Source organism: Emydura macquarii, unplaced genomic scaffold, assembly GCF_026122565.2.
Source record: "Emydura macquarii macquarii isolate MOO-44397 ecotype Brisbane River unplaced genomic scaffold, CSIRO-AGI_Emac_v2 contig_746, whole genome shotgun sequence".
NCBI lineage: Eukaryota > Metazoa > Chordata > Testudines > Chelidae > Emydura > Emydura macquarii.
The window spans coordinates 81,365-92,452 of record NW_027130883.1 but is presented as its reverse complement, the minus strand read 5'-3'; the positions used below and the strand labels follow the sequence as shown (position 1 = coordinate 92,452).

The 11,088-nt window shown below is 55.1% G+C and overlaps 1 pseudogene; it reads left to right on the top strand.

Moving 5' to 3' along the window:
* The first annotated feature begins 3,743 nt into the window (after nt 1–3,743).
* Nucleotides 3,744–8,480, top strand: LOC137149431 (kallikrein-15-like; annotated as a pseudogene).
* Nucleotides 8,481–11,088: the final 2,608 nt, after the last annotated feature.

Sequence of the window (11,088 nt, the reverse complement as noted above, 5' to 3'; positions counted from 1 at the left end):
CCTGGCCCGGGGACCCCACACCCAGCGTCTTGGGGGCGTCAGGGATGTTCACAGCCTGTTCCTCACACATCCCAGGCTGCCTGCCCAGGCCCTGGCCGCGCTGCAGGGAAACTGCAGGTCGGACACACGCTCTGGCGGTGACTGAAGGCTCTAGGGGGCAGGACCCTTCACCCAACATCGCCTCCCCATCGGGCTCATGATCCGCCTGCCAGGCCTCTTGGCTGGTGGCGTTTCCCTGTGCTGGGCCCTTTGCCCAGGGTCCCCCTCGCTTTCCCCAGCTGCTCAGTGCACTCGGCTCCGGACGGCTCCTGCCCCAGCCCTGCCTCGGTGCTGCTCATGCGCTCCTCCAGCCCAGCTCCCTGGGTTGCTCCTTCGGCCCCTCTGCCTTTGGCTGCAGCTGCATTTAGTCTCCTGAATCGGTTTCCTCCCAGGCCCCGCGTGCAAACCCTCCAATGGCTCAGCTGCGCGTCTCCTCTTCTCCCCCGGCCCAGGGCAGATTTCTAACTAAAGCCCTTCTGGGCTGGCCTGGAGGCTGGATCGTGTAGCTAGCCCCAGCTACTCCCACCGCCGTGGAGCCGCTGCACCCGGCCTGCTGCCTTCTCTACGCCCAAGGAAAAGGGCCGGATATTGGCCGTGGAAGGGCAAAGTCAGGAAAGGGAAAGTGTGCTGGCATTGCGTGCGGTTCACCAGCGTTCAGGGAGCGGGCAGAGAGAAAGCATGTGTGACAGACGGGTGATGAAGGGTGCGTTATGGGGCTAGCTAGATGCGGTGTGTGTATGGAGACAGACAGACAGACAGCTGGGGAGGGTGTGTCTGTATGTGAATGGGGCTGATGGGTCTGTCACGGATGCAGGGATGCTGACAGCAGAGGCAGCCAAGGTAAGGCTGGTTGGGAGGGGGCTGGGTGCCAGTTTCTGGGTCCCTGCCGATAAAATGGGCCCTTCGCTGAATCCATTGAAGTGAACAGTTGCATTTGCTCTAGGTCTGCTATGGATCTGGCTGGTGGATGCGGATTGAAGGCCAGAGGGGACCTGTTATAGCCCAGGCCGGAGAATCTCCTGCAGGATCCCTGCCTCCAGCCCAGATCTGGGGGAGGGGTTGAGCTAGAGACCCTTTAACTCCACTCTTTTGTATGTGTGCCCTTAACTCTGCCCATTGTAGATTTTAAGCCCATATCTGATGTATGAGCTAGAGCGGAGCTTTTAGCAAGAGATGCCTGATCTCAACGGAAAGGCTGAGTGATGGCGTCTCCGTCTCCTCGCTATGATGAGAGATATAGTAGTTAGCCACTTTTCAATCTATTTACCTTAACAGGGTCTCCTGGTCCGTGACTGCAGTTTGCAGGCGTTGCTACCATCCACAATTATCATGCTACTAGTTTTGAACTGTGGATTTAGTTATAAATCTGCATTTGCCACTGCAACTGGGTGAAAAGTTTCAGGCCAACATTTGTTTTCCCCACCGAAATCTTGCAGATTTGGGTCGATCAAAATATATTCTGAATTCGAGCTGAATTCGCCAAAAAGCGTTGGGGGAAAAAAAAAAAGAGGAAAGAAAATCAAAATGTTTAATTTTGACGTTTCCAAAAAGAAATATTTTGAAGTTTTTTATTTGAAACCCCTTTTGGATTTTGCATTTCACTGCAATTTTAATTAAAAGACCTGAAAATGAAACAAAATGCTGAGAAATTTGAAAATAATTCATTTTGTATGGACCTGAATCTATTTTTCCCCCCCTCTGGTCCAGCTATCAGCCGGAAAGATCAGTTATTTCCATAGCTGTACCTGACACAGTTTGATGTCAGACATCTTACAGAAATTTGTTACAGATTCAGGTATTTGACAAAATGTTTTTTCATAAAAAAATGCTGAATTATTTAAAATGCCACTTTGTAAACTGGGTCAGTTCCCACGAATCTCCAAATTTGAATATTTTTTTGGTGATGGTGGGGAAGTAAAGTTGTGCTATCATCAAAATGCTTCATTTTGACATTTTTTAAATGAAAAAAATTCTGATTTTCTGGGTGGGGATGACGCTTTGTTTAGCACTTTAAGTGAATTAGACTGGAAAAGAGGTTTACAAAAGACAAAAAGCTCAAAACTGAAACAAACCATCTAGAAACGATCGAAGTGGAACGTGTCTGTGGGCCCGAACCGAAACCAACGCTGGTTTTTTGGGCTGGTGAAAATTTTCAAGGTTTTGGCTTTTTAATCCTGAGCTGGGATAAAAATGTTTGAACTCGGGAAAAATGTTCAGTGAATTCTGGTTCCCAGCGATAATTAGAACTGCAGCGCAGCGCCGCAAGACTCCACTAGCTGGCAGAAACGTACCGTCTGCTGCCACTGCGTTGCAACAGGCTAGTATTTATCAAAGCGTGCTGCAAACTGTTCACTCCTGTATTCCCCTGGGGATGGGGCCGAGTCATCGCTCCCATTTTACAGAGAGAGGCTGAGGCCTGTAGATTTTAGGCCTGGGGTAGTCTCCTCTTTTGACTCCAGATCAAGGGGGCAGCTCTGCCGTTCATCGAGTGAGCATACCGTGGTCCCGTATCTCTCGTGCCCGGGCAAAGCCAGGGACGGGGTGGTTGCTGGACACACCCGTAGCCTGCTCGTCTCAATAGCTCAGATCCCATAATGGGCTTCTTATTTACCTACCTTGGGTCCCTGCTGAAATAGTTACAGCGCTGGTTTCTGGCACGTTCTGCCCATTAAACCCCAGGTACTATAAACCCATGTTTGGGGTGCCAGCTTCTGGAGTCCTGTGACTACAACAGAAGCTAGGCTCCAGGCAGACCCAGGCAGCGTTGCTGCGTCCTTTCCAAGGTTGTCTTCACGTCCCTAACACCTGGAGCTACGGGTTGTTTGTGAACCGAAAGGGAAGCACCTGGAGAACAGCCGCTTTGCCAAACCCCTGCCTACCCACCAGAGCTGCCGTGCACGCCAGGCGAGATCTCTGCACTCCCAACCCTTGCCAAGCTGCAGCCTGGGCCCCGAAATACTTGGCATGTTTCCGAGCATCGCCCCAGTGGGTAAACACCGTCAACAGCATGGTATCGGCTCATCCCACGTAAGCAATGTCAGAGCTGGCACGAAGGGAGCGCCTTGGACGAGGCCGGGGTGCAGCCCTTTGAAGCCAGGAGCAAAGCCTCGTTATTAGGATTAATGGCTGTGTTAATTAGAGAGGGCCACCTCCTCGTTAGGTGCGGGCGGGGAGGCCGGCCAGCGTCCAGCACCCTGTAAATCCTGCCCTGGCACCTCGGGGCGGCCAGGCGGGCAGTTAAAAGCAGGGCGACGGGAGGCTGGAGAGCGCTGGTGTTGGCTAACGTCCTCGAGAGCCGAGTGTCTGGTGCCGATCCCCGGCCGGGTAAGGGGTGTGAGGCTCGCTGACGAGGGGTGAGCGGAAAGGGGGGAGGGCGTCTCCGGGCTGGGGGAGGGGTGAAATCAGGTGCCCCATCTGCACTCATTCTGCAGGGGAGCTGAGTGTACAAAAGCCAGCCCGGATCTGAGCTGGCAGCAGAGGCAGTTCCTAGATCTAACGCCCCCACTCCCCGCCCCCCGCCCGGAGCCAAGGATCTGTCCTGAACTTAACCCTTTGGGGAGGGACCCCAGGTGATGGGGGTTTGGGGCGGGCATTGGGACGTCTCGTCTATCATTTATAGACAATTCCCAGCTCCTTGGAGAAATGTGTGTGGGACATCGATTTGTCTGTCTGTCTGTCTATCTATCTGATAGATTGATGGATGGATGAATGATCTATCTATCTGTCAGGATGGAGGGATGGGGAGGGGTTTATATGGGGTGGATGGATGGGATGGGGGGTGGAGGGATGGGGATGGATGGATGGAAGGCAGGAAGGAGGGGTGTAAATGGGGAGTGGAGGGATGGGGGGGTGGCTATGGGGTGGAGGGATGGGGATGGGGGGGTGTATATGGGGTGGAAGGAGAGACAGGGATGTCTCCGCCCAATTCCCGACTCCCATGTGGCCCGTGCGGCACGTGGCCATTGCCATTGGTGCTGAGGATGGGCCAGGCCACGAGGACAGACTCCCCTCCCCCGATCAGAGTGGCTGCCCCCCGGGGCCGGTCGCCAGGAGGGCCGACGGAGTCAGGCCTCAAACCCAGACCAGGGGCAGTGGGTGGAGCCTGTGGGGAGTGGGCGGGGTCAGTTCCCCAGGAACGATGCCCCTTTTCCATCTCCCCTCCCAGAGCCACCAGCCCCCCAGCCTTGCCCATCACCGCCACTGAGCCCCATGGAGTTGCTGGGCCTTGTGCTGTTCCTGGGGACTGCAGGTGAGTGTGTGAGTGTGGTGTGTGTGTGTTAGTGTGCATGTGTTAACGTGTGCGTTCCTGCACCCGTGTGTTAGTATGTGCATGCACATGTAGTAGTGTGTGCACATGTTTTGGAGGGGGGGGTGCGTGCATGCGTGTGTGTGTCAATGTGTGTGCTTGCACGTGTCAGTGTGTTTGTGGCCGTACATGTTAGTGTGTGAGTCTGTGTGCGTGCTAGTGTGTGGGCATGCACACGAGTGTCCATGAGTGTGCATTTGTGTGTGCACGCGCATGTGCATGGCTATGTGTAGATGGGCAGAGCTGGGGTTGTGGATGAGTGTGCGTCCGTCCCTGAGGCCAGGCTTGTGTGTGTGTTTTAGTGTGCACGCTGATTAGGTTGCACGTGTGTGTGTGTTGGGGTTCTAAGTATGTGTGTTTATGCGCGTGGGGACGTGTGTGGGTCGGAAAGGAGAGATGGGGTTTTGTGCGTGTGTGACCCAGAGCTGTGCACACCCCCCAGCACCGACGGGGCCCCTGGCCGAGCCCGCACCAGCCAAAGGACAAATTGTATTTAGTTTGCCTCCTTCGCATCCTCCTGCCCTCCCCGCTGGGGCCCCACCAGCCCCTGGGCCAGTGGCCGACTCCCAGCCACAGGCGCTTTCATCCCCTTCTGTCAAGCTCGGGTTCCAGGCGTCTCCAGCTAGCAGCCCCCCCCCCCCACAGCTCAGCCATCAGGTACGGGCTTGGAATCGATAAAGGGGAGGAGTTACAGGTGAGGGGGCGGAGTTAAGGGCGCTCTAGCTCGACCCCCAGAACTAGGCTGGAGGTAGTATTCCCTGGGGGAGGGTCTCCGGCCTGGGCTGTGCAGGCTGGGGGGTGGATCGAGGCCGGCCAGGGACTCAGGACACCTGGCTTCTCCTCTTGGCTATGCCGCTGACCTAGGCTGATCTCAGCTGGGGCAAGGACTGTCTCTGGCTGTGTCTGGGCAGTGCCTGGCTTCACAATGGGGCCCTGATCTCAGCTGGGGTCTGTGCCCCTGCTCGCCCATCCTCCCCGGGCATTGCTCACCCTGCCCAGTCCCTGCTCTCCAGCCTCCCAGGAGGGGTCGCTGGCTGGAGATCTGCCAGTCTACCTGTCTCTTCTTTTTCCAGCTACAGCCCAGGGCGGTTTAAAGCTCAAGGGGCATCCGTGCCACCCCCACTCCCAGCCCTGGCAGGCGGCCATCTACCAAGGCTCCAGGTACAACTGTGGCGCCACCCTCATCAGCAGCAGCTGGGTCCTGACTGCAGCCCACTGCCAGACCGGGTAGGTGGGCAGGGTGGGTGTGGGGCCTGGCATATGGTTTGGGTTATGGACTCAGGCGGGCATAACTCCCCCTCTCCCAGCTCCGGGCGCAGGCTCTCGGCAGACCCAGGCAGCGTCACCGGCTCCATCCCTTTTCCCAGCTTTTCTCCAAAGCCCCAAGGGCTAGAAACACCATTTTTTTTTTTTTTAAAACCCAGAAAGCTGAGATCCCAGCTGGAGTCAGTGTCCTGCCGGGTTTGCTGGGGTAAAAAAATCCCGCTCTTTGATTCCCCTGCAGCCCCATCCACGTGCAGCTGGGGCACTACAACCTGTACGCCCGCGAGGGGACCGAGCAGTTCAAAGCCGTGGCCAAGAGCATCGTCCACCCCGGCTACAACTGCACGTGCCACGACAACGACATCATGCTGCTGAAGCTGCAGACGCCAGCCACGCTCAACCGCTACGTCCGGCCGCTGGGCCTGTCCTCCCACTGCGTGGGGCCGGGCAAGCAGTGCTCGGTGTCGGGCTGGGGCAACGCCATCAACGCCCAAGGTGGGGTGGGGGGGGCAGGATCGGGGCCGTGGGGCGGGGAGGGCAGCTGTCGCTGAGCCCTAGGCACCGGATGGGGAGGGGGGTGGGGAAGCCATGGGCACAGGGTGCTGCTGGGGGAGATGGGGGAAGTCAGAGGGACTGGAGACATTCAAGGGATCTTTGCAGGCTCCTAGCCCCACACCGGCTACCCCCAGGGAGCTTGGGCTGGTACTTGAAACAGAGAGAGAGCCCGTCTGTAGCGACGGGGGAATCCATCCATCCCCAGACATCCCCCAATATCCCTCATCCATCCATCCATCCGTCCCCATTCACCCTCTATCCATCCATCCACCCTTCCTTCCTGCTGGGCTCTCCAGCCCCGGTGATGTGGTTATCTATCCGGGGGCTCTTCGTGGCAATTTTTCCATGCACCATCCTCAGCTCTGGGGTCGCTCCCCTGCGAAGCAGGACAAGTTACCCTCGGGGAGGGGTCACGCTGCTGGCCTGCTCTATGGGTCAGTCATCAGGGCAGGGGGGCAGGCTGATCCCAGAGAGCGCAGGGACCGGGGAAGGGGGCAGATCGTCCCCCGTCTCTTGTTGCCAGGTTCTCACACGCTCCATCTTGGAGACGGGATACCGGGCTAGATGGGCCCAAGACTGACCCATCCAGGACCCTTCAGCGCCCGCTAACCATGGGCTCTCCGTCTCTTTCAGAGAACATCTCCGTCATCCTCTACTGCACCACGGTCTACACGACCTCCGATGAGCAGTGCACAGCCGACTACCCCGGCCATGTCACCGGGAACATGCTGTGCGCCGGCTTGAAGGGCGGGGGCACGGATTCCTGTGAGGTGAGGGCGGGTGCGATGGGGCGGTGCAGGGGGCTAATCTGTGGGGAGAGGGGGCATCTCTGGGGGATCACAGAAGAGGGTGTGGGGTGAGGGGGCGTCTCCGAGTGGTCACTGAGGGAGGACAGGATGGGGTGGTGCAGGGCGCTGGTGTGTGGGGTGAGGGGGGTCTTTGGTGGGTTACTGAGGGGAGTGGGATGGGTGGTGCAGGGGACTGGTGTGTGGGGAAAGGGGGCATCTCTGGGGGTCACAGAAGGGGGTGTGGGGTGAGGGAGTGTCTCCAGGGAGATCACTGAGGGGGGTTCGAGGGGGCGGTACAGGGAGCTGGCCTGTGGGCGAGAGGGCGTCTCCTGCCACCCTGTGTGTCCTGTCCTCGTTTCATTGACGCTTTCCCTGTGGTTTCCTCAGGGCGACTCGGGCGGCCCGCTGGTGTGCGACGGGAAGCTGCAGGGCATCGTGTCCTGGGGGGACGTGCCCTGTGTCTCCACCCTGAAGCCCGGGGTTTACATGAACGTCTGTAAATACCACGACTGGATCCTGGCCACCATGTGGGCAAACTGAGCCCCCTCAGCTGCTTGGGGCTGGGACCCCAGAATAAGCCAGGAACTGACCCCCTTGAACCTTAGTGTCTCCTTTGAACCTCCCTTGGCCTACGGGTCCCCACGCTTCCCCTCACGACTGGTCCTTTCCCTCCATTAATAACCTGGAAAGAAAATTTCCTTTTTTTAAATTCCGATGGACATTTTTCTCACTCCAGCTCTCTGTTTTTTGATGAAAACCAACCTCTTTCCAAGATTTCCTTTTCAAGTTTCATTTAATTTTTTTTTCAGTTTTCAAGAATGCCCCCTCTCCCCCCCAGAAGTCGAAAATGTCGGGTCAGGGGGGAGGGTTCCCCTTCACTTTCTCTCCCTTTTTAAAAACGTTCCCCTGACATTTTCCACTGGGAAAAAAGTATGAGGAAGCCAAAAATTGACGGAGGAAGCACCCCTCCAAAAAATAAAATCTTTTTTTGGAAACAATTTGGTGGCTATATTGTCATTGAAAAGCAGAGTGAAAGATTATGAATGCAAGAAAACCGTTTTTCCACTGGTTAAAAAGAAAAAAAGTAACTCAACATTTTTTATACTGGAAAAATGGGGTAAAAAAGTGAAAACATCTAACTCAACAAAAATATTTTTTCTTGAAATATAGGCTAAAAAAGTGAACAATTTTGAATGTAACAACATCTTTTTTTCTGGGAAAATGGAAACTAGTGAAAGACTTTGTACTCAACAAAGCTTTTTTTTACTGGGAAAATGGGGGAAAGTGAAAAATTTTGGATGTAGCCAAACTTTTTCTCACTGGAAAAGTGGAGGGGGAAAATTGGGAATGCAACAAGATCTTTTGCCACAAGAAAAATAGGAATAAAGTGTTCAAGAGATTTTAAACAATTTTTCTCACTCTTTTACATCTTTCCAAGTGAGAAAATATCCATAAATGCAAGGAAATGGGGCCTGTTCCCCTCACCTTCTTTACTCTGTTTTTTTTTTTTTAACCTTTTCCTCTTTTTTTGCCAGTATGGAAAAAAATGAGAGAAAATTGACATTTTCTCTGCTAGTCTAAAATGAAAATTATGGATTTTTTTCCCCCTGCAAAATGTTTTATTTTGGAATGTTTTTTTGGGGGGCAAAGGGAAATAAAAAAAAAAAATCAAACAAAAATAAATTTCTTTTCTCATGAAAAAATGTGTTGTTTAGAGCTTCATAGAGTCCAAGGCTGGAACGACCCATTCGGCCCATCTAGTCTGTCCTGTGTCACACTGGCCTGAGAACTGCCCCCGAGTAATTCCTTGAGCAGATTTTTTAGAAAAACATCCGGTCGTCATTTAAGAATCGTCAGTTATGGAGCCTTGGGGGAAATTGTTCCCGTGGTTAATTACTCTCACTGTCGAAAATTTGCGCCGCCTTTTCAGTCTGAATTCATCTAGCTTCAACTGGATCGTGTTAGACCTTCCTCTATGAGATCGAAGACCCCGTTATTAAATATTTATTCATCATATCATCCCTTAACCTTCTCTTTGTTAAACGAAGGAGATTGAGCTCCTGGAGTGGCTCGCTATAAGGTGGGATTTCTAATCCTTTAATCATCCTCGTGACTCTTCTGAATGGAAGGTGACCAGACCAGATGGTTTACATACGCAACTATACACCCCCTCCTCCCAAAAAGGTGTCCTGATTTTTCACACTTGCTAGCTGTCACCCTCTGTAAAGGAGTGGAAAGATTAGAGGATTAGCCAGCAATTTGGGACAGCTGAGATCTCATCCCTTCTTTGCTACAGAATTCCCGGCGGACCTTGGGCAAATGGCTACGTCTCTGCGCCGGGATTCATCTGCCTCTGGGGCGCCTCCTTGCGGCTGGATCTGGGGATTAGCGCTGCCTGGTCGGGGTTGTGCCACATCCCCTCTCATGCTCCAGGACTCCAGAGGGGGGGCCTGTGGCTCAGCCCTCCAACCAGGTCACTGGCCTTTTGCCCCGCCTGGGATCTGGAAGGGGCTAGGAGAGGAACCTGGGTCCGCCTGCGACTCCGGATCGCAGCTCAGCTCATTTATCGCGAATCAGCGGCCTGGATCTGCACCGTCCCAAACTTTGCTGCCTTTTCCCTGACCCTTTTCCTTCACCGCCACCTATCTGGGGGCACACCCTTCCCTCAGGGCCAGGGTTCCAGGACTTCTCCTCTCCCCCTGGGTTGTCTCCTTTTCCCTCCCAGAGCCCAGAGACTGCCTGACCAACTTCTACGCTGCAGCCCCCTTCAACCCTCCCAGCTGCTTGGCCCTATACCAGCCCCGCCTGTTCCTATCCAGGGGGGCTCCCTCCTAGAGCAGGGATAGCTCATCAAACCCAATTCTCAGTCAGGTTAACCAGCCCCTCCTGTGCCTCACTTTTCAGGCTAGCATGGGTGGGGTGGAGGGGGAGGAAGTCTGCCGCCATCACTCTGTGCCTCAGTTTCCCCATCCGGACAATGGCTATACTAGCCCTGCCCTACCTCGCAGATTGTGAGGATACAGACATTAAAGACGGAGGCAGCAGATGGCCCAGCCACGGGGAGCAGGTAGGCACCTGAACGTGACAATGCCCCCCAGTTTACCAGTTCCACTCCAGATCACCGCACATAGGTCTGGCTATAGCAGGAGCAAGAAGATGTTGATTTCACGTAGCGGCGTCGAGACAACGGAGACAAGCAAAGGTTGTCGGATAAAATAAAACCATCACGCGCTTAACCAGCCAGACGTTCCCCGGGCTAGAAGGCCAGTTCAACCAAAGTGTCTCCCCCCCCCCAGTTGACCCGGGACTAGCCAAGCCCCTCCGGTCAGCTTGTCTCCTGGGTGAAGGATTACGGGGTGTAGCCTGTCCCCCGCGCCCCGATAGACTGGACCGAGTCTTTGACTTTAGGCATCACCCAGCCCCTGCCTGCCGTGTGCCCCTGCCGTGGTGTGCGCGAGCTCCTGTGTGAGCGGGTGGGGGTGGCCGTGCTTCGTGAGCTGCACGATGCCCAGCCAGCGCGAGAAGTGCGTCTCCTTCCCCGCCTATCAGAACACGCCGATCGCCTGCCTGAACGTCCCGCCTGCCCGGCCATCACGCCCAGGGGCGGGCGATTGCGCCGCGCGGCCCCACTTTGCACACCCTTCACAAGGAGGATGGAAACGGGCGGGACACGGGCCTTCAGCAGAGATCACGCCCGGCCCTCTTTGGCGCCCCGGTGGGTAGCTAACCAGAGCCAGTGGGCACCAGGCAATCGCCAGCCCCGGCGAGCCAAGTGCGCGGCTGGCGATTGGGAAGCACAGCAAAGCAATAGTCACCCTGGCTCCCCTTTGCTCTGCTTCCCTCGCTGGGGAGAGCTCTGAGTTGAAGTTACGACAGAGCGGCCGAGTGGGTCTTGCCCACATGCTCTGGGTCTGACTGATCGCCAGATTTGAGGTTGGGAAGGAATTTTTTCCCCTGGTCAGATTGACAGAGACCGTGGGAGGTTTTTGCCCTTCTCTGCGGCGTGGGGCACGGGTCACTTGCTGGTTTAAACTAGAATAAATGATGGATTCTCTGTAACTTGAAGTCTTTAAACCATGATCTGAGGATGTCAGTTTCTCAGCCAGGGGTTCTGGGTCTGTTACAGGAGCGGGTAGG